Source organism: Oryctolagus cuniculus, chromosome 9 (assembly GCF_051225735.1).
Source record: "Oryctolagus cuniculus isolate XC-2025 breed Fujian yellow rabbit chromosome 9, ASM5122573v1, whole genome shotgun sequence".
Lineage (NCBI taxonomy): Eukaryota > Metazoa > Chordata > Mammalia > Lagomorpha > Leporidae > Oryctolagus > Oryctolagus cuniculus.
Genome location: NC_142875.1, coordinates 113,147,070 through 113,171,847, shown reverse-complemented (window position 1 = coordinate 113,171,847; position 24,778 = coordinate 113,147,070). Strand labels below are relative to the sequence as shown.

The 24,778-nt window shown below is 37.0% G+C and overlaps 1 pseudogene; it reads left to right on the top strand.

Moving 5' to 3' along the window:
* The first annotated feature begins 2,732 nt into the window (after window positions 1-2,732).
* LOC100346193 (protein PBDC1 pseudogene) overlaps window positions 2,733-24,778 on the top strand; it is a 91,335-nt pseudogene continuing 69,289 nt past the window's right edge.

Here is a 24,778-nt window from a genome sequence, read left to right as displayed (position 1 = left end):
GCCTACCTTAAGGTGATTAGGTCATTGAGAACATCATTCTCAGAAGGAGTTAATACAGTTCTCACAGGACTCTAGTCAGTTCCCACAAGAGTGGAATGTTACAAAAAAAGAATCTGGCCCCCCAGTTTCAAATCTCTTGCTTCTTCTCTCACCATGTAATTTCTCTTACAAATGCTCCCTCCAAGATGTTACCCACTGTGTTGCGATGGAGCCAGAGCCTTCACCAGAGGCAGAACTGATAGGCCACACCATCTTGGACTTTTAGCCTCTAAAGCTGTGAGCTAAGTAAGCTTCTTTTCTTTATAAAGTATGCAGCCATCAGCTATTCTATTACAGCAACAGAAAACTAACCAAGACAATCTCTTCTACTTTGTGAAGTTTTCTCTTGGATTTTATCAGTAATTAAGAGTTCTCTGTTCTTCAGGAATTTCCTTTGTGGAGGAGAGGTGGCCAATAAAAATATTTCTGTTACTCAGATTATTATTAATTGCTTAAATTTAAATCATTTAAATTAAAATGCTTACATTTAAAGTAGGAAAGTGACATGCAGAATTAATTTTAGCATGTTTTACATAACCCAATATACTTGATATTATTTTGCAATATATAGACAATCTAAAATTATTAAGTTCTGAGATACTTAACACTTTTCTTGCATCAAATCTTGAAACCAGTGTGTACTTTACACTTCCAATACATCTCAACTTGGACCAACCATATTCCAAGTGCTCAACAGTCACCCGAGGCTAATGGATACTATATTGGACAGAGCAATGTCAGAGTATTTTATTGTCTATCACGTCTTCATCTTTTATTTTGAACAAGTTCAGCCACCAATCATTTGAAATTAGAATCATTGGATTTTAGAAATGAATTTTTTTAAAAAATAATTAAATGCAATTCTTTCACTTCTAAAGCAAAATAATGAAATGATGATGGAATTCAAACATGGAGCTTTTAACAGCCAAGCTGCAGCCTCCTGGCCCCTATATACTGTACAGTAGTAAAATGTCAAAATTCAATTTTGAATTTATAAATAGAATTATTGGCTTTATCTTTTTTTAAAAAATGACTACAGAATTACCCTTAAAAATTGCCTGCCTCCAGGAAATTTAACAAGTGATTTTTCTTTCCACAAAAATTCTAGTTGCAAACATATTTTCAGACCACACCCACTGTACAAAGTGGTACCACCTGCTCATTTTGGGTGCCAAGATAAAAACAGATCATATTTTGTAGATTAAAGAGCAGCTCTTGTCCACTGCTACAATTTCTTTATGAAGTCAGCAGTACAAACATATAATAAACTCAAAGGCCACAGCAAAATTAGTCACATACTAGCCTTTCTCTGTTTCTCTCCTGGGAAGGGACAATCCAGCTTCAATTTATATGCTCAGCTTTCAGTCCTAAGGCAAATGATATCACTTAAAGTTGAATGTTATAATTCTTTGCTATGTTTTCAGACAATTCATTCTACAGGAACTTAGGAAAACAGAAACATGAAAAAATTAAAGTGCTTAACAGGTAAATTAAGATTTATTTTGCTATACAACCATTATCACCGAAATCTTTTTCTACAGAAGATTGAGGAATTTTATATCCATTTTGACTTTTTGTAAAAAAAATGGGTCTCCAGTTTGCTAGCTTTGCTTCACTCCTCTAATTTGCTTCACTCTTCTAATTTGCTTCACTCCTCTAATACACCCAAGTCAGTCAGTGAATAAATCATTACGTTGAACAGAAATTCCTTTCAAGCGACCTTGATATCAATTTGTCAGATTCCTTACATGGGAAAATATCACTTAAACTGAATAGAAACACATCTAAAATATAAAACAGAAGAGGACAAACACCCAAGGTTACTTCAAAAAGTACATGAAAAATAGAATTAAAAGATGTTTATTTTGAAAGCTTTTAGGAATAAAAATATTACAATCAAATACATGAGAACAAGGCAATGAAAAGTATTATTCATCCACATTCTGATGAACAATGACAAAAAAAACTACAAATGAGATATATTGCTTTGGTAATCTTCACAAGCAAAATAAATTAAGAGTGAATCAACATCCTATCTCTAGCTACCACCTTGGTTATACACAATACATTAAAATCATAGCTCAGAGTTGGAAAAGAAATGATGGTGCTGATAAAAGATCTGATTGTGACTATAAAACATCATGAGAAATTAAAACAGACCGTTATGTTTCTCACCAGCTGCAACTACTGGGCCCAAGCCCACGGGCTATACTGATGTATCTGAACTGTGCTTAGCCTAAGACTGGGCGCACACTGGACTGCCAACTCTCCAGATGTTTTGTCCATGGTGTAATTCCTGTTCTTGCTAAGGATTCACAAAGGAAAAGTCTGAATCCATAGCTCTTTCCCTTAGGACCACCTTGTTCAAAAACTATTGGGTGCACACTAATATTAAAGCATCAGATTCCACCTCTACCCTGAGCTTGTTAGAGGAATAAAAGAATCCCTGTGCTGTTCTGATACAACGGAATATTCTATTCCCTGTAGTGATGTTTCTCAGAATTTGGCCCACTGAACACTTTCAGTAGAGTCATCTGGGAAGCTTGTTTAAAATTTAAATCCTGGACCTTTTTCAGAACTACTGAACCAGGATGTGTAGGAATGAAGCCAAGAAATCTGCACTGTAACAAGATCCATAGGTGATGAAAACGTGTATCAAAGTGAGACTTCTGCTGTGGAGCCAAAGAGACATAATGAGAAACCTGTATCAATTATCTGAGGAACCTGCGAATCACGAAGAGAAGGGAATTTTCTCCAAGTTTTTATGGTTTTGTGCCATCCTACAGAAGGTAAGTCAGACCTTCACGTTAGTGTGTCTTACAGCCGTAAAAGCTGTCACAATCGCACCTGGGTAATATGTATAGCTCCCGGAGATGGGATGAAACCAAGTTTAAAATGGAGTTTCTCACTTTCAACTTTTTAATTGTTTTAAATGATATAAAGAGCTCAGGTCACTATCATTCACCCAAATGCCAGTCTCCCTAATCATTACGTTGAACAGAAATTCCTTTCAAGCGACCTTGATATCAATTTGTCAGATTCCTTACATGGGAAAATATCACTTAAATTGAATAGAAACACATCTAAAATATAAAACAGAAGAGGACAAACACCCAAGGTTACTTCAAAAAGTACATGAAAAATAGAATTAAAAGATGTTTATTTTGAAATAAAAATTTTTCAAGCCTATGCAGTTTTTCATAATATGCATTTCCCTTGAACTTTTTTAAAGACCCCTTGTATGCACAGATCACAAAATTGTTTGTACCAACTTAAACTTATCTTTGAATTCCATTTTCCCTAAACTTTTTGAAATACGATTGTATTAATTCCTGATGTCCCCAAGACAGCACCCCTAGCAACTCCTCCCAGCACCTGTAGACAAGACAACTAAACTGCTAATAAATTCGTGTTCTAGATGGAAAAATTACATCTACATACACAGACATTTTTCTAGAAAAAGTTTATTTATTTTTTCATATCTATTTTCATGACCAAGGAAGCAGTTTGCCCTTGATTATGTTGTTACCAGTGCCCAGAATACTATTTTTGCGTCTGTGCTTTGATAGGCTTGAATTTCTCTATCCAAGAGTCCACTTCCAGAAAGCTAGGAGTTATTTTAAGGAAATACTTAATACCAAAGGGATTAATTGTATTTCTAATTACCAACAGAACAAATAAATAGAAAAGAAAGTCATTTACATATTCAATAGTAAAGGTTTCATTAAAAATTGTAGTATAGGTAAATAAATGTTATATAGTGAAAACTTCAGAGGAGCAGGCATTTGGTATAGTTATTAAGATGCTATTTGGGGTGCCCACACCTGAAATCAGAGTGACTAGATTTAAGTCTCTGCTCTGCCCCTGAATCCAGCTGCCTGTTAATGTCTAATATGCCCCCTGAAAGGTAACAGATGGTAACTCAAGTGCTTGGGTCCCTGCTACCTATACCATCCTGGCTTTTACTTGGCCCAACCCTCACAGTCATTTAGGAAGTGAACATTAGCTGAAAGATTTCTGCCTGTCTCTGTCATACTGTCTTTTAAATAAATAATTTTTAAAAATTATGCATAAAAGAAAAAAGAAAGACAAAAAATAAGATTGTGTGAAAAAAGTTTCAGTGTTTTCCCAGCAACTTACAGAAAACTAAGCTAGATATTGATTGAAGTAGAAACTAAAAATATATAAGCTTAAAGATTCAGGTGAAATATCACTTTCTGAGTCTTCTTCTGCCCTTTATTGTCTGCTTTCTTTATACTCACAGGTGACTCAGTTTATAGTGACTTCTTTAGGACTTGCCGTGTGGTGACTTATGTTTTTATCAGTTTCATGAACCAGATTATCATTCACTCTTGGCCAGAGCCAAGCCTTATTTTGATTTTGGATTTGTAGCTCTGGGTTCATTGTCTTCTACAACCTTGGCATTCATCTGCATTTTGTTGTATTAATTTGAAAGGTTAGGAGCTCTAATTCTCCTGATTTTTATTCACCATGCCTCTTCCCTTCAATATAGACAAACTTCTGAAGATCATCATCACCATCATCATAATCATCACCAAACCAGCACCTGATCCATAAACGTAAGACATCAACCATCAGTCTCTGGATGAAAATTGCTAATGTTTCCAGAAATGGGGAGGAGAATGGGACAATATCAGAACTAGAATTATAACCCAACGACAAAGCCAAAATTTAAAACTCAAGGGTCTAATCCGTGGTCTTTGTTCAAGATGAAAACGTCCCTTGTTACTTAACGTCTCTGCATCTGCTGAGCTGCAGCAAGATGTGGCTTTGATTGCTGCTTCTTGCTGTGATTACATGGAGCCAAACCGCCGGCTTAAAAATGTCTAGTGTGTAAAGCCAGTTATGTGTATCTATAGGACCCAAAATAAACTTGTTGGTAAGACTTTTAACGTCTGAGGTTGGCAAATTGATGTGGTCTCGCTTTGCCTAAATTGTGACTTTAAATATGAACTCAGAAGTTCAGCTGGATGCAGACAACTCATGTTGCAGGGTTCCACATCAGTGAGAATTTTCAAATACGCAGCTTGTTTCAAGTCTCCTTGCCTTTCTTATTCATATTCCCTCTTCCTTTCACTCTCACTTTCTCTTTTGTCTCTCAATGCCTACCCCAATGCATATACCCATTGTATAACACTATTTAGGCTGCAGTCATATGGTCCAAATTAAAAGCCACATAGCTAGGGCCGGCGCTGTGCCATAGTAGGTTAAGCATCTGCCTGTGGCGCTTGGCATCCCATATAGGCACTGGTTCAAGTCCTGGCTGCTCCACTTCTGAGCCAGCTCTCTGCTATAGCCTGGGAAAGCAATGGATGATGGCCCAAGTCCTTGGATCCCTGCACCCACATGGAAGGCCCAGAAGAAGCCCCTGGCTCCTGGCTTCCGATTGGCTCAGCTCCAATGGTTGCTGCCATTTGGGGAGTAAACTAGCAGATGGAAGACCTTTCTCTCTGTTTCTCCCTCTCTCTGTAACCCTGCCTCTCAAGTAAATAAATAAATCTTTAAAAAAAAAAAAGCTGCATAGCAAGTGAACAGTTTCATAACTAAAGCTTAAATATAACAACTTCTCTATTGCGTTCTTAACATCTTGAACTGAATACATTGTTCACAGCAATAATTTTTAAATTCCCTTTCTTCTTTCTCGTCTGCTAAACAACATTTATATAAGTCCATTGCTCTGGACTAACCTTCTGCACCAGGCCCCAGCAGATCTGACCAAACCAGAATGCAGTCACTCATGCCAAGTGTCACATAATCAAACTGAAATTTAAGTCAGTTTTTCCTGGAAACAGAAGATTCACAGCCCAAGCGACCAGAGCCATCATAATAAGGAAGACCTTTGCTTTAACTTTTAGAAGTAACCTGTACTTTCCTGTTGTTAACCAGTTTGCTTTTGCTTTTTTGTTGTTTCCATGTTCCCATCTTATTAAATTCAACCATTCTGTCATGCTCAACTCATTCTTTTTGTTTGTTTGTTTTTTTAAAGATTTATTTATTTATTTGAAAGTCAGAGTCACACAGAGAGAGAAGGAGAGGCAGAGAGAGAGAGAGAGAGGTCTTCCATCTGCTGGTTCACTCCCCAGTTGGCCACAATGGCCAGAGCTGTGCCGATCTGAAGCCAGGAGCTTCCTCTGTGTCTTCCCATGTGGGTGCAGGGGCCCAAGGACTTGGGCCATCTTCTACTGCTTTCCCAGGCTATAGCAGAGAGCTGGCTTGGAAGTGCAGCAGCCAGGTCTCAAACCAGCACCCATACGGCATGCTGGTACTGCAGGTGGCGGTTTTACCCTCTATGCCACAGCACTGGCCCCATGCCCAATTTATTCGTTTTTACAGAATGATGTATTGCTTTATTGTAGAATTATAAGTGAAAGCCAATTAGATCTTTGAACTAATTGACATTTTGTCTGACAGCCTCTAGAGTTATGGGTATAGCAGGATATGCCACCCCAAAACCCTTGCAGCTGTTTAAATGTCACTGTCTTAATATTAATGGTTAATTGATTAAAGGTGAAGACTTGGTCTAATGATGGCAATTGTGAGGTGGGGCCTGTGGGAGGTCTTTGGGCCATTGAAGAGGTGCCCTTGGCAGGTGATTCTGGTGGAAGTGCAAGCTCGGCCAAGCTGTGCTCTCATGCTTCCTGCCTCATGATGTGAGCCTGCTTCCACACCTGCTATTAACCAGCCTTCACAAGACCCCAGAGTGAGGGGCCATCAGAGTCTGTAAGCTCAAACTGTGAGCTAAAGAAACCTCTTCTTTCCCAGAGAAACCCCTCTCAGGAATGCTAGTGAAAGTCATAAAAAGGAGCCTAAGTCACCTGGTATAACTGCTTTGGGCTCAAAACCTCCAAAGAACATTCCCTACCCTTTCTTTTCCCATTCATCCATTTCTCCAGATTGTACGTTACGAAAGCCCAAAGAACAAATCTATAAGTGACAACTTTCAGTGAACCACAGAGAGGAAGAAACTGATAGAGAAATGCTAAGACAGTCTTTGGTGGGGAGGACATCATTTTACCTGGAAATGGCTGAAGTGTTGTAATTTGCTCAACATGCTTGCTTCCTGTAAGTGCCTTTGGGTCTTCACATAGGAAAGGAAAAACTCATTTTCCATTAATGTTTTGAATCTAAATTATTCCCCTTTTGCATTTTTTTCTCAGCCACTTGGAAAACTGGACAACAAAATACAATAACAAAGGACAGCAAAGGTTAAGTACTTCATGTGTGCTAGACTTTGTGATACATGTATTTCATACATTATTTTATGTAGTCCCCAGTTCAAGCCTATAACTTTGGTATTACCACATTCAACAAGTGAGGAAATAAAGATTAATGTACAATAAACTTTTCTAATATCACTCAGCTAGAAAATAATAGACCAAATAGATAAAATTGTGATAACTTTGACTTTAAGACTCAAATTTGAAATATGGTTTTATAATACTTGAATATAATAGATTAAAGTATAGTATGTGTTGGTTAACCCCTTTGTTTCCCAAGCACTGAATATCAGGACTGGTTTCTATGTATTGATTGGAGAAGAATAAGGTACCAAGGGAAATGCAATGTGGGCACACAATTTAGAACATCAGTTTATATTAGAACCAGCTCAATAAATTATGCCTTTCAGGAGTCTGAGAAAACACCATTGAGCTAAATATCAAGTTTATTATCTATTAGACATAAGTCATTTCCAAATTTAATTTTTTTGTTTCTAGAACATTTGAGGAATGAAATAACCTGATTATTTGAATGATTTGGTAGTCATTGTGGTACATTTTCAAAGTAAGGGCAGAGACATGAACTTGGAAGATGAGAGTTACTACTCAGGCAAAAGGGAATCAGTGAGGCAAGGGTCAAATGTAAGTACAAGAGAACAAATGAAAGGAAAGGTAAGAAATTTACCACATGTAAGGAGAATTGATAAGATTTTTGTTTATGGCTTTGATAATCCGTCTTTGTTTCTTATATTCCCATAGAATAAAGAGACTATTCATTATAGCTTTATTACTTTCACATAGGAAATAATGTGTTTATTTTTCATGATAAATCTCTGAAAGTAAGAGCAGCAAAAAAATGATATCTCTATCTTACTGTTAAAAAAGAAAAACTTGTCCAAGAATATTGTGGCAGGCATAATAAAGGCCTCCAGAATTAGGAACCTGTGACTATGTTACCTCATTAGCAAAGACTTGGCAGATGTAATTAACTGAGGACCTGAAGATGGGGAAATTATCCTAGATTGACAAGTTGGGTTCAATCTAATTACACAGATCCTTGAAGGCAGAGAAACCTTCAGGAATGGAGTCTGAGAGAGGAATGAAACAGTGACCAAAGTAGGGTTAGAGAGATGAAGACTCACCCTGCCATTGTTGGCTGGGAGGACAGAAAGGGATTTGGAGCCATAGAAAGGGAAGTGGCCTCTAGAAAGGGGAAGAACAAGGAAATGGGTTGGCTTCAAGAGCCTTCCAGAGCCTCCAAAGAGTCACACAGCCCTGTCCACACTTTAACATTAGTGCAGTGAGACCTGTCCCAAATGTCTGATCTCCAGAACTATAACAGGACATGACAAATTGGGTTGTTGTAAGTCACTACGTTTATGGAAATTTGTTACAGCGGGAACATAAAATCAGTACAGAAGCACAGTTTATAAGCATTAGTGGGGGCTGGTGTTGTGATACATTGCATTAAGCTGCCACCTTCAATAACGGCATCCCACATCACAGCATCGATTCCAGGGCTTTTTTTTTTTTTTTAATTTTGATCCATTTGTCATGATTGCCATTTATGGGTACATCCTCTCAGTCCTCTGCCCTAAATCCCATCCATGCAAGCACTTAACAAACTTTAGTTTCCTTGTGCTGAAACGTTTGGTATCGGAATGTGAGGCATCTCTGAGGAAACCGAGTGGTCATGTGTAGGATGAAATGTTTAAGAACTCATGAAATTTGTCGCAAAATGCCACTAGATATAATCCTTCATTATACTTAGAGAAGTTAAAGTTTCTGATTTTATGTAGACCAGAAAAAAAAAATAAGTGAATTACATACAACTGCATTGTGATTAAAAATATATATCTTAAATACCCATTTTAAAAAATATTTATTTTTAAGAAGAGCAAATTTCATGTATTTCATTTATACAGATTTATAAGCATAGTTATACTTCCCACCTTACCCTCCCTTCTGTCCACACTCCCAGCCTCCCTCCTCCTTCCTCTCTTATTCTTTTAATTTTTGCAATGATCTACTTTCAGTTTATTTTATATTCATAAGATTAATTCTACACTAAGAAAAGAATTCAACAAATAGTAAGAAGAAAGAAAACACTGTTCCTCAACAGTAGAGACAAGTGCTAGAAATAGTAATTCTCAAAATGTTAATTTCCCTCAGATACCTTACATTTTTTGTACTATAGGTTACCACAGATCAGGGGAAAATATTGTCTTTTTGAGATTGGCTTATTTCTCTAAATGTAATGTTTTCCAGTTGTATCCATTTTGTTGCAAAAGACAGGATTTCATTCTTTTTTATGGCTGAATAGTATTCCACACTACATGCACCGTAATTTCTTTAGCCACTCATTGGTTGATAGACATCTGGGTTGATTCCGTATCTTAGCTATTGTGAATTGAACTGCAATAATAACTCTTTCATATGCTGATTTCATTTTGTTTCAGTAAATTCCCAGGAGTGGGACTGCATGATCATATGAAAGATCTATTTTCAGATTTCTGAGGTATCTCCAAACCGTCTTCCACAAAGGCTATACCAGTTCACATTCCCACAAACAGTGGATTAGCATACCTTCCCCCCACATCCTCATCAGCATTTACTGCTTATTGATTTCTGTATGAGAGCCATTCTACCTGGGGTGAGTGGTGAGGTGAAACCTCATTGTGGTTTTGATTTGCATTTCCCTGGTGGCCAGTGATCCTGTGCATTTTTTTCATGTGCCTGTTGGCCATTTGAATTATGCCTGCTCAGTCCTTTACCCATTTCTTAAATGGATTGTTTATTTTGTTGTTGTTAAGTTTCTTGAACTTTAAAGATGCTAGGTGTTAATCCTTTATTAGTTGCATAATTTGCAGATATTTTCTCTCATTCTGTCAGTTGCCTCTTCATTTTGCTGAGTGTTTCCTCTGCAGTGCAGAAACTTCTTAGCCTGAAATAATCCCGTTTGTCAATTTTAGCTTTGATTGCCTGTGCTTCTGGGATCTCTTCCAAGAAGTCTTTGCTTATATCTATGTCTTGCAGAGTTTCTTCAATGTTCTCCTCTAGCAATTTTGATAGAATCAAGTTGTAGATTTAGATCTTTGATTCATCTTGAGTTGATTTTTGTGTAAGGTGTAAGGTAGGGATCTTATTTCATACTTCTGTACATGGAGCTCCAATTTCCCAGTACCATTTATTGAAGAGATTGTTCTTTCTCCAAGGATTGATTTTAGCTTCTTTGTCAAAGATTAATTGGTTGTAGATGTGTGGGTGAACCTCTGATGCTACACAATTTCTCTTTTTTATGTTTTGCTTTCTATATTTTATTTATTTTTTAAACTTTTATTTAATAAATATAAATTTCAAAAGTACAACTTTTGGATTTTAGTGGTTTTTTTCCTCCCATAACCTCCCTCCCACCTGCAAACCATCCCATCTTCTAGACCTTCTCCCATCCCATTCTTTATTAAGATTAATTTTTAATTATCTTTGTATACAGAAGATCAACTTAGTATATATGAAGTAAAGATTTCAACAGTTTGCACCCATGCAGACACACAAAGTACAAAGTTCTGTTTGAATACTAGTTTTACCATTAATTCACATAGTACAACACAATAAGGACAGAGATCCTACATGGAGAGTAGGTGCACAGTGACTCCCGTTGTTGATTTAACAATTGACACTCTTATTTATGATGTCAGTAATCACCTAAGGCTCTTGTCATGAGCTGCCAAGGCTATGGAAGCCTCTTGAGTTCACAAACTCTGATCTTATTTAGATAAGGCCATAATCAAAGTGGAAGTTCTCGCCTCCCTTCAGAGAAAGGTACCTTCTTCTTTGATGGCCCATTCTTTCCACTGGGATATCACTCGCAGAGATCTTTCATTTAGGTCAATTTTTTGCCACAGTGTCTTGGCTTTCCACACCTGAAAAACTCTCATGGGCTTTTTTTTTTTTTTTTTCAGAGTTAGAGACAGAGAGACAGAGAGAAAGGTCTTCCTTCCATTAGTTCACCTTCCAAATGGCCACTACAGCCAGAGCTACGCCAATCTGAAGCCAGGAGCCAGGTGCTTTTTCCTGCTCTTCCACATGGGTGCAGGCGCCCATGCACTTGGGCCATCCTCCACTGCCTTCCCAGGCCACAGCAGAGAGCTGGACTGGAAGAGGAGCAACCGGGACTAGAATCCATTTCTATATGGGATGCCACTGCTGCAGGCGGAAGATTAACCAAGTGAGCCACGGTGCCGGCCTCCTCTCATGGGCTTTTTAGCCGGATTCAAATACCTTAAGGGCTGATTCTGAGGCCACAGTGCTGTTTAGGGCATCTGCCATTCTATGAGTCTGCTGTGTATCCTTTCCCGTGTTGGCTCGTTCTCTCCTTTTTAATTCTATCAGTTATTATTAGCAGACACTGGTCTTATTTATGTGTCCCTTTGACATTTAATCCTATCTTTATGATCAATTATGAACTTAAACTGATCACTTTAACTAGTAAGATGGCATTGGTACATGCCAACTTAATGGGATTTGGAGTCCCACACAATTTCTTTTTGAAACTCAGTATTTATCTCGCACCAAACAAAGGAATGATAAATCAATTGTTTTGTCCAAACAACATCAATCAATGTTAATCATTTTTAAAAAAATGAACAAGCATGAAGATTAATGCCAAGTAAATGAACTGTAATGAAGTGTTCACCATTAACTAAATTGTATATATGCCACCATATAGAGACTCTTAAGATTAACGTTACGCCTTCTCTATACCTTCAAATTATGTGACTTGAAAATCCGTAAGACCAAGCCCTGCAAGTACAGAACCCCAAAGAGGCTGAGTCTCAAATATTAGAATCTTTTCACAAAAAGGATAGAATAGAATTATCTATCCTACATAGTCAATGTAAAACACAAACTTTGTTTTGCAACCAAAAAATATTGTTTGAAGTTCTTTTGCTCTGAGACTTTGGGCAAAGAGGAACTTTTTACTGTGTGATTCACTTTGGATAACAGTTCTATTCAAACTACTGTGCACACACTCTACGAACTAAAGTATCCTTGTGCCATAGGCAAAGAAGGCATGTGCTCCATTCTCTTGAGCATCCTGCCCTAATGTGGAAGGAAGGAGACCGGACCCCAGCCAAAATCAGGACATTCAGAATCACAGGAAAGGAGCAATCAAGGTCAATTTCTGCCTTTCACTTTACTCAATTAAAATGCTACCTCTTCAGGGTATAATGAATGCAAGCGTTGTAAAAAAAAAAAAAAAAAAAAAAAAAAAAAAAAAAAAAAAAAAAAAGCTTCCAGGGAAAAATATAACTGAATCACTAGACCTTAATGTTGTCCATAAAAGGTTTACATACTTTCAACTCTTCTCAGAGTTCACATTCCAAAAATATTGGAAAGATCTTGCATAATATAAAAGCTACCCTGGATCCCCACATCAGAAGTAGTTGAAGGGTTGGCATTATGGTCCAAGTATTTGGGCTGCTGCCACCTATTTGAAAATCCAAATGGAGCTCCTGGCTCCTGACTTTGGTTTGGCCCAGCCCTGGCTGTAAGGGCCATTTGGGGAGTAAACCAGCAAATGGAAGGTCTCTCTCTCTCTCTTTCTCTCTCTCTCTCTTTCTCTCTCCTTTTCAAATAAACAAATCTCTCTTTAAAATAAGAAGCTGAATTACAGAGTGATGACATGTCTTTCTTCAGGCCACCCTGACTGGGTAGCAGAGCTAAGGATGTACAACAAGAATATGTTCTGCTTTGTTATGCTGCAGGATAGTAAAGGATATTTTAGGATATTTCTAGAACAAAGCACTCTTGACAGGTTGGGTTTTCAGTGAAGAGTTTAATAAAATATCACCTTGATTAGTGGTTTTCAAAGTGTAGCCTTGGGGCAGGTGCCGTGGCATAGCAGTTAAAGCCACTGCCTGCAAGTCTGGTATCCCATATGGGTGCTGGTTTGAGCCCTGGCTGCTCCACTTCTGATTTAGTTTTCTGCTAATGTGCCTGGGGAAGGAGTGGAAGATAGCCCAAGTGCTTGAGCCCCTGTACCCACGTTGCAGACCAGCAAGAAGCTCCTGGCTCCTGGCTTTGGCCTCCTTAGCCCTCACCATTGTAGCCATTTGGGGAGTGAATCAGTGGATGGAAGATATCTCTTGCTTGCTCTCTCTCTCTCTCTCTCTCTCTTTCTCTCCCCACCCCCATAACTCTGCCTTTTAAATAAAATAAATAAATCTTTTTTTATAAAATGAATGTAAGAAAGAAAGTGACAGAGATATCAGGAGAGACACTTTGAAATGATGGTATTCTTGTCATCTATTGGCTCTAAACAGTGAATGAATTGCTAAAATTCATTAATTTATACACTTTACTCATTCAAACTTATCAACTTTATACTTCATCCTTTCAGTCATAGTCTGGGTGGGAGAAGAAATTTTAAAGGGGCAGGTGTTTGGTACACCAGTTAAGATGTTGCTTTGGATGCCTGCTTCTCCTATCAGAATGTTTAAGTTCTAGTCCCAGCTCCACTTCCAATACCAGCTTCCTGCTAATGCAGACCTACAAGGTACTTGAGCCCCTGTTACAACTCAGGGAGACCTTGATTGAGCTGTAGACATTCCAATAAGCCAGAGAGGCATAGCTCAAATATAGAAGCCATCAGAGGGGGAAAAAATTCTATAAATGTCTAAAAATAAAAACAGAAATTCAAGAAATAAGAAAAAGGAAGATATATGACCCCCCAAGAACACAACAACATTTCAATATTATAATGTGAAGATTAAGAGACTGATGAAATGCCAGAAATTGAATTCAAAAAATTAATCATAAGGTTACTCAAAAGCAATCAGAAATAAATCCATGAATTAAAGAAAACTATATATGATATGAATTAAAATTTTTTCCATGGAATTAATATTTTAAAGAGAAATCAAAATTAAACACTAGAAATGAAGAATTCAATAGATCAAATAAATATATAGTGGAAAGTCTTAACAACAGAGTTGTGAGGCAGAAGAAAGAATATATGAGCTAGAAGACAAATCTCAGGAAATTTTACAGTCAGACCAAAAGTGAGAAGAAGAAATTAGAAAACTTAAAAACAGTATTGGAGATATACAGGATACTATCAAATGACCCAATATATGGGTCTTAGGAGTACCTGAAAGTGTGGAAAGAGAGAAGGGATAGAAGGCCTATTTAGTGAAATAATTACAGAAAACTTCCCTAATTTGGAGAAAGAAAGGGATATCCAGGTACACAAAGCACATAGAACTCCTAACAGATATGACCAGGAAAGATCCTCACCATGACACATTGTAGTCAAGTTTTCCACAGTAAAGCATAAAAAAGATTCTAAATTATGCACAACTGAAACACCTGATTACTTTCAGAAGATCTCCAATAAAACTCACGTAGGACTTCTGATGGCTAGAAGACAATTGCAAGATATAGCCCAAATCTTAAGAGAAAAAATTTTCAACCCAGAAAACTGTACCCAGCAAAGCTCTCATTTATGAATGAAGGTGAAACAAAGACCTTCCATAAAAAATAGAAATTGAAAAAATGTGTCACCAAATGTCTAGCCTTACAAAAGGTGCTAAAGGATGTGCCACACACAGAAAAAAATGCTGTAGTAAAAGTACAAAAGAAATCCAAAGTAAATGATAGGAATATTCATGAAAAAATGGCAGGATCAAGTAGTTACTTATCAATAGCTACCTTGAATGTAAAAGGCCTCAACTCTGCAGTTAAAAGATACAGACTGCCCGAATGGATTAAAAAACAAGAATACCTAAACAGACCCATATTTTTGCTGCCTACAAGAACCACACCTCACCAACAAAGATACATGTAGACTGAAAGTGAAAGGATGGAAAAAGATATTCCATGCTAATGGAACAAAAAAGGGCAGGTGTAGCCATCCTAATATCAGAAATAATAGACTTTAACACAAAAGCTTGTAAGAGACAAAGAAGAACATTATGTAATGATTAAGAGATTAACACAACAGGAAGATGTGACTATTATAAATGGATATGCACCCAATTACAGGGCACCTGGCTATTTAACTGTTGACAGATCTGAAGGGAGACATTAGACTCCAATACAATAGTAACAGGGGACTTCAATACAGCACTTTCATCAATGGATAGATCAACCAGATATAAAATCAACAAACAACAGAGTTAGTGAACACTATGGACCAAATGGACCTAACTGATATCTACAGAACTTTTCACCCCACAGTTGCAGAATAGACATTATTATCAGCAGTTCATGGAACTTTCTCTAGGATAGACCATATACTAGGCCATAAAGCAAGTCTCAGCAAATTCAAAGAAATCAAACTCATACCATACATCTTCTCTGATCACAATGGATTGAAGCTCCAAACCAACAACTCAAGAATCTCAAGAATATAGGCAAACACATGGAGACTGAACATGCTCCTAAATAAACAGTGGGTCATAAAAAATTAAAAGAGAAATCAAAAAATTTCTGAAAATGAATGAAGATGATAAAACAACATATCAAAACTTACAGGATACAGCAAAAACAGTGTTAAGAGGGAAGTTTATAGCAATTAGTGCCTACATCAAGAAACTGGAAAGTCACTAAATAAATAAACCATAAATGCTTCTCAAGGATCTAGAAAAACAACAGTAAACTAAACCCAAAACTAGTAGGAGAGAAGAAATAATTAAAATTAGACAAGAAATAAACAAAATTGTAAGCAAAAAAAATACAAAAGAAAAGCAAAAAGAACTGTTTTTTTGAAAAAAATAAACAAAGTTGACAAACTATTGGCCCAACTAACCAAAAAAGGAGAGAGAAGACCCAAATCAACAAAATCAGAGATGAAAAAGGAAATGTAACAGCAGATATCACAGAAATAAAAAGAATCATCAAGAATTACTACAAAGAACTGTATACCAACAAATAGGAAATATAGAAGAAATGGATATATTCCTGGACTTATATGACCTACCTAAATTGATTCATGAAGACAGAGAACACCTAAACAGACCAACAACCGAAAGAGAGATTGAATCAGTAATAAAGACCTTTCCAACAAAGAAAAGCCCAGTTCCAATGGCTTCACTGCTGATACCAACCAGACATTTTAAGAACTCATTCCAATTCTTCTCAAGCTATTCAAGACACTTGAAAGGGAGAGAATCTTCCCAAACTCCCTCTATAAAGCCTGCATCACCTTAATTCCTAAGCCAGAAAAAGATACGACAGAGAAAGAGAACTATAGACCAATATCCTTGATGAACATATATGCAAAAATCCTCAACAAAATATTAGCCAATCGAATCCAACAACACATCAGAAAGATCATTCAGACCAAGTGGGATTTATCCCTGGTATGCAGGGATGGTTCAATGTCTGCAAATCAACAAATGTGATAAACCACACTAACAAACTGACCAAAAACCATATGATTATCTCAATAGATGCAAAGAGAGCATTTGACAAAATTCAACATCCTTTTATGATGAAAATCTTAACCTAATTGGGTATAGAAGGAACATTCCTCAACATAAAGCAATTTATAATAGACCCATTTCCAGCATCCTACTGAATGTGGAAATAATTGGAGGTATTCCCATTAAGATCTGGAGCCAGACATAGATGTCCACTCTCATCATTGCTATTTAATATAGTCCTGGATGTTTTAGCCAGAGTCATCAAGCAAGAAAAAGTAATCAAAGGGATACAAATAGGGGAGGAGGAAGTCAAACTATCCCTATTTGCTGATGACATGACTCTATTTAAAGAGAACCCAAAAGACTCCTTGAAGAGACTATTGGAACTGGTAAAAGAATTTGGTAATGCAGCAGGATATAAAATCAACACACAAAAATCAATAGCTTTTGTATACACAGACAATGAGAAAGAACTTCTAAGATTGATACCATTCATAATAGCTATAAAAATTTTAAATACCTTGGAATAAATTTAACCAAGGACCTCAAAGATCTCTACAATGAAAATTACAAAACATTAAAGAAAGAAATAGAAGAAGACATAAAAAATTAGGAAAATCCTCCATGTTAATGGATTGGAAGAATCAACATGTTCAAAATGTCCATACTACCAAAAGCATTTATAGATTCAATGTGATCCCAATCCAAATACCAACAACATTTTCTTCAGAGCTAGAAAAAATTATGCTAAAATTCATATGGAAACACAAGAGACCCTGAATAGCTAAAGCAATCTTAAACAATAAAAACAAAAACAAAACTGGAGGTATCACAATACAGGACCTAAAGACATACTATAGGATAGTTATAATGAAAACAGGCTGGTACTGGCACAAAGACAGATATGTAGACCAGTAGAGCAAAACAGAAACTCCAGAAACTAATCTACACATCTACAACCAACTTATCTTTGACAAAGGAACAAAAATTAACCCCTGGAATGAAGACAGTCTCTTTAACAAATGGTGCTAGGAAAACTGGATCTCCACATACAGAAGTATGAAACAAGAACACTACCTTGCTGCGCCGGCCACAGTGCGCCAGCCGCGGCGGCCATTGGAAGGTGAACCAACGGCAAAGGAAGACCTTTCTCTTTGTCTCTCTCTCTCACTGTCCACTCTGCCTGTCAGAAAAAAAAAAAAAAAAGAACACTACCTTACATCTTACACAAAAATCCACTCAAAATGAATCAGAGATCTAAATCTTCCACATGATACCATCAAATCACTAGAGAACATTGGGGAAACCCTACAAGACATTGGCATAGGGAAAGACTTAACTGGAAAGGACTCCAGAAGCACAGGCAATCCAAGCTAAAATCGACAAAGGGGATCACATCAAGCTGAGAAGCTTTTGCATTGCAAAAGAAACATTCAGCAAAGTGAAGCGGCAACCAACAGAATAGGAGAAAATATTTGCAAACTATGCACCTGAAAAAGGATTAACTTCCAGAATCTATAAAGAGCTCAAGAAACTCAACTACCACAAAACAACCTAGTTAAGAAATGGCCAAAGGACCTGAACAGACATTTTTCAAAAGAGGAAATTCAAATGGCAAATAGACACATGAAAAAATGTTCAGGATCACTAGCCATCAGGGAACTGCAAGTAAAAACCACAATGAGGTTTCACCTCACCCTCATTAGAATGGCTCTCATACAGAAATCAAAAAACAACAAATGCTGGTGAGGATGTGGGGAGAAGGGCTTAATCCACTGTTGGTGGGAATGTAACCGGTACAGCCACTTTGGAAGACAGTATGGAGGTATCTCAGAAAGCTGCATATAGACCTACCATATGACCCAGCCATCTCACTCCTGGGAATTATATCCAAAGGAAATGAAAGCAGCATAAAAAAGTGTGATCTGTACCCCCATGTTCATATCAGCTCAATTTATGGAATCTAAGATATGGAATCAACCCAGATGTCCATCAACTGAGGACTGGATAAAGAAATTCTGGTATATATACACAATGGAATTCTACCTAGAGGTAAAATGGATGTAATGGAAACCATTATACTTAGTGAAATAAGCCAGTCACAAAAAGACAACACACTACTGACAGCCACTTTTCCCTTCTCCCAAAACCCTTATGCATGATTTGTATTTGGGTCTCATATGTATGTTTGCATTTGACAAAAACCTGCTTTATTCCTAAACATTATAGAGAAAATGTAATCTATAGGAGTGAAATTGACACTTTAAGATGCACTGATTTTGAACATCCCTTGCCTTGACTTCAAGGAACAATGTTTTTGTTGTTTGCTTGTTTGGTTTTGTTCTTTTCTTCTTCCTTTTCTTCATACTAATTGGTGAACTCTCTACTTAGTGTAGGGTTAATCTTATGAGTATAAAAATTAACTGAAAATTGAGCTCTGGTTAAAAAAAAGGATGGGAAAGGAAGAGGGAGGAGGAAGAAAGGCAGGAGTATGAGCGGGAGGGAGGTGGCGGGTGAGGGAGAATCACCATGTTCCCAAATCTATATATATTAAATTCATGAAGTTATATTCCTTAAACAAAATAAAAAACTATGATCAAATTTTTGTCCTTAAATCACGTTAATACTCCTTCAATCTACTTACACTTTATAATTATACCTCTTCATAAAGTAAGAGGGCTGTAAGGATTCTACTTATCATGGTAAATTGTGATACAAATATTGAAGATTATTAGTTTATGGAAGGAGATATCCAGCACTATTATCTGTTGGAAGTCATTATAACTGTACATCTCAGAAGTCAATAAGACATCCATTTCAGCTGTTTTTCTGAGTGACAATGCAATTGCATTTGTGTTTGGCTAGTAAAACACACTACTGACAGCCACTTTTCCTTTCTCCCAAAACCCTTATGCATGATTTGTATTTGGGTCTCATATGTATGTTTGCATTTGACAAAAATATGCTTTATTCCTAAACATTATAGAGAAAATAAACATTGCTTTCTTAAAATAGTAAGAAACACTACAACCTACAAGTAACCAGTACTTTTTATTCATAATGACTGAAATGTCAGTGTCCTCACATTCCTATTTCAATTTCAACTTTCTCATTGGTCAAGTAAAAAAAAAAATTAACATGCCAGAATAGATAAATAAGAGATGAGCACTGACAAATGAGACATTTAACTTTAAGATAATCAGGCACTACTATTTAGAAATGGAAAATAGGAGTCTGCCCTTGGGAAGTTTGTTTGGATAGTTGTTTACATCAAGGATGAGGCATCATTGTTGGGGTTTAGAATAACTTGTTTCCCTTCCCTCAAAGTTCCAAGGCTGTATTCGCCAACTTCACACCGAACTAGGCTCTAAGTTTTTTATTTTATTTTTTTACAGTTTCTTGTTGCTTTAAAAGTTCTTTTTATTTATTTTCATTTTATTTGAAAAGTGGAGACAGACATGGACAGATAGCCAGACAGAGATCTTCCATCTGTTAGTTCACTGCCCAGATACCCACAACAACCAATGCTGAAGCTAGGAGCCTGGAACTCAATCTGGGTCTCCCATTTCGATGGCAGGAATCTAAGCATTTGAGCTATCATGTTCTGCCCCTTAAGGTGCACAGCAGCAGGAAGCTAGATGGGAAGCAGAGCAGCCATGACTCAAACCCAGACACTCAGATATGGCATGAGTGGGCGTCTCAGGTGGCTACTGAATTACTGCACCAAATGACTGCCCTAGTGCAGGATGATTCTACGACTAATCATTGAGCCAGTGTGCTCTGTTACATCTCTGCTAGGCTAGCAGTAGATTATAAATATTGGTGATTACTAGCAATATTTAAACTTGCATTTACTTATTTACTCATCATTCTCTTCTCAATCCTTCAAAAGGGTCTAATGACATGCACAGGAATATTGCAAAAGAGAAGGTTAACAAGCAAATCCTTAACTTAGATGAAGGTAATCATGCCAATTGTTCACTATGACTGATGCCAAATTTTCTAAATCATTTTTATTCAAACAATCCCTCAATGTTTATAAGGGTTACACTGCATTATAGTATCTCTCATTTCAGTGAATTAATTTCACGTCTTCCCTCAGGGGCATGAACACTTCAAATGCCTTTATCTATATACCTCACCAGACTCCATAAGGGAGAATGGAAGTATTAAGTATTCAAAATAATGTGGAATATATCCATTTCTTATTTCTTAAAGCACTGCTTGTAATATAAAGCCTTTTAACTATCAGAACAAAAATAAATGTCTAATATAATCCTACCTCAAACTTAATTGGGAGGGTTCTTTTGAGCAACACATAGAATGCATCTGGTTATTGCTAGCTGATTTGATTGAATTCATTTCAAGAAATATAGAAAATTCCAAATGTAAACAGCAGTAACATCAGTATCAGATACTCATAAGTATGCTGTAATTTTCAAAGAAAAGAAACTTTGGTTTTCATGGTAGGCAGTCAATTACAGTTTATGAGTCCTTGTGATACCAATAAAACATATGACTCTACCCTGAAAGCTAATTTAATAAGATTGAATAGAACCAATCCAAAAAATTAATCTTCATAACCACGGAAACATAAAAACCAGCTTTCTCAAATAGGAAAATGAATACATGAATTTATAATGTTACTTAGCAATTCAAAATCACAGGTCAGATCATGTCCCTGGGCCATGAAGCAGGAATGACTATTGTTAGATAGTAATTTAATAAGTTAATGAATGGGCAAATAATCTTGTAGTCATAGTAACGAATTTCTCTGTGGCTTTACTGAAAACAGATTTTTCTTATAAAGTAAAGGCTCTCATTTTATTTACACAGCCAGGATTTCACATAAGAGAAAACTGAGACATAAACAAGCATTTGTTGTTAACATTGGCAACATGTGATGTTAATAAAATGATACTTAGCATGTTTATGGAAGCTGTGAACATTTGATTAAATATTTCATATGGACTGCATATTTTTCCCCCAGAATTTATAGACTGAAATCCTAACACTCAATGAGATGGTATTGGGAGGTTGAGCCATTTGGGAGGTGATTAGGTTTAGGTGGATTCAAGAGAAAGAAGCATCCATGGTGAGATTGGTGTCCTTGTAAGACAAGAGAAACAGGAAAAGTGGCTGGCCCTCAGCAGGCATTGCATTTTCCAGCACCTCAATACTGGGTATCCCAGCCTATAGAACTTGAGGGTTCAAGCCAATCTGTCTACACTATTTTTATTAGAGAAGTCTAAGCTGAATAAGCCAATATTGTATACTTCAGATTTTTTCCCAAAGCACTAAATAGGTATATATGAAATTTTAAAAATATAAAATTTGGGGGAGCCAGTGTTGTGTCACAGTAATCTAAGTCATGACCTGGACACTAGAAGCCCATGAGTGCTGGTTTAAATCTTGGCTGCTCAACTTCTGATCCAGCTCCCTGCTAATGCACCTGGGAAAGCAGTTAAGATGGCCCAAGTGCTTGGCCCCTGGCACAGTGTGGGAGACCTAGATGGAATTTCAGGCTTGTTGCTTCAACCTGGCCCAGCCCTGGCTGCTGCAGTCATTTGGGGAGTAAACTGGCAAATGAAAAATCTCTCTGTACTCTGCCTTTCAAATAAATTTTTAAAAATCTTTTGAAAAATAAAATTTTCAAGTAAGCATCTTAAATTAGCTTCCTGAATCTGCAGATTTATGAAACAAAAATTTATATGAAAATGTGTATAAAACAAAGGTCCCAAGGATGGGGATATACAGTGACTTCTGTCCCCTAGGGTGGTGTGGATTCTGACAGTGACTCCTTTCTCAAGATGCTGCTGCAGCCTGTGCCCTGGGGTTGTGGGGGAGATACTGTGACTTCCGTTTCTGAAGCAAAACTACCAAGCATACTCCGGGTGGATTCCATTGCTGGCATCCAAGGCTGTGGCAGTTATGGATCCCTTGTGTAGCCAAGGTTTCTTATGTTCAGAGTCCCTTGAAGTAAGGTCTACAACAGCTCTCTCCTACTTAACCTCTCTCCTATAGGGGGGACAGACCCTGGCCATGTGACCAGGCTCTTTGGTATTTGGGGTGCTTTTCTCATCTCTTTATGCTCTATCCCATGTCTCTGTGTACTATGGACTGCTTGCTTATTCCCTGTTGAGCTCCAGTTTTCTCTCATAGCCCTTACCTTCAAATGCAGTTATTTACTTGTTATTTTAGTTCTTCTCCACAGAAGTAGAGAGGAACAATGGACAGTTACACAGAACAACAGAGAGGTATTTCTTACAATTGTGGTGGCTGCGAAGTCCAAGCTTGAAGAGCCTGTATTTGGTAAAAGAGCTCATGTGTGAGAGAAAGTAGGTTGCCAAACTCATCCTTTCATCAGGAACCCACTTCTGAGATAATGCCATTAATTCACTCATGTATTTGAGAGGACACATTTAAACCACAGCATAAAATCCATGTCCTTCTCACATGATTCCTCCTGAGGCAAATTCCTCTCCAGCTGTAAGCCTGTGAAATTAACAAGTTACATGCTTCCACAATACAATGGTGGGACAGACATAGGACAGGCATCCCCACTCCAAAAGGGAGAAATTCCAATATGTGGAAGAGATACTGTTACTTCCTTGTTTACAATAGCCATGTTATGGAATCAGCCTGATGGTGGATGCATAAAGAAAATGTGGAATATATACACAATGGAATAATATGCAGCTATTAAAAAAAGGATGAAATTCTGTTATTGTCAGCAAATGGGTGAGCCTGAAGGGCATTCTGTTAAATGAAATGTAGCAGGCACAGGAAGGCACATACGACATACTCTCACTCATATATGGAAGCTAAAAAACGAGATGATTTCATACAAGTAGAAAGCAAAGTAGTTATGTGGGGTCAGGAAGGTAGAGCAGAGGGAAGACATGGAGAGACAATGGTTAATGGGTACAGGGCTTCTATAAGTGATTCTACTGTTTCTTAAGCTGCTATGAAGTTCAAAGGGAATAAGCAAGTGATTATACATTATGCGACAGCAAACACACAAAAATGTAATGCATATTATCAAAATTGTCATTTTGAGATTTGATTACTGTTTACAGCTCTTGTCTATACTCTTGAGGAACAGTGGGTTTTTTACTTACTACTTGTTGATTTTTTATTTAGTGCAGGATTAAGCTTGTAATTATAAAATAAGCTGAAAGTATGTCATTGCAAAAATTAAAAGACAAGAAAAGAAGGAAGAGGGAGGGTAGGAGCATAGATGGAAGGGTGGGTAGGGCAGGAAGTATCATTATGCTCTTAAATCTGTATACATGAAAACATGCAATTTGTTCATGCTATATAAATAAAAAATTTTAAAAAGACAAAAGATAAAAAAGAGAGTATACAGATGTTCTGATTTGTTACTGCATCACAGGAAAACAACATGATATGCTCAGTGCTTCAAAATAGAGGAACAGCATATATGCTTCTGCTTCTGCTAGTTTTACATAAAAAATGTGAGGGATCCTAGATGAGAGGGAATACTTTAAAAAGCAAACTACAAACATCCCTTTTAGTTTATGATCACAGACAGGATTCATATTTGTACAATTAAGCTGGTTGCCAAGAGAAATAGCAAACCTAAAAGCCTTTAATATCAAAAGCCTAAAGATCAAGAATTTAAATCCCTGCAGTAGAACAGTTGACCCAGAATGAATCAGAGGGAAACATTCCAAACAAAAACTGGAGGTAAAACCAGGATTGGAGTAGAGCAGTCCTACTCTCACTCATCTTAAATATATGCCATATGTACAATAAATTAAAGGATAAAATTTTCGAAATAAGTATAGATGTTTTATTTTCAGAAATTGTGCAAAGTTGGAAAATCTAATGGTTTAAATCTGTAGCTCATATAAGACAGTAAATTCAATACAGTAGCTACTACTACTCAGCTCTGAACATTAATTGAAGTATCAGACTATGTACTTAACATGAAAGAGACAAGCCCATAACTATTCCAAAAATGTTTTAATAAATCTCTAAAACTTGGCTCCTTGATGTCTAGATTAAAGTTTCAAAGTTGTTTATTACTGAAATTAATTTTGTCAATCT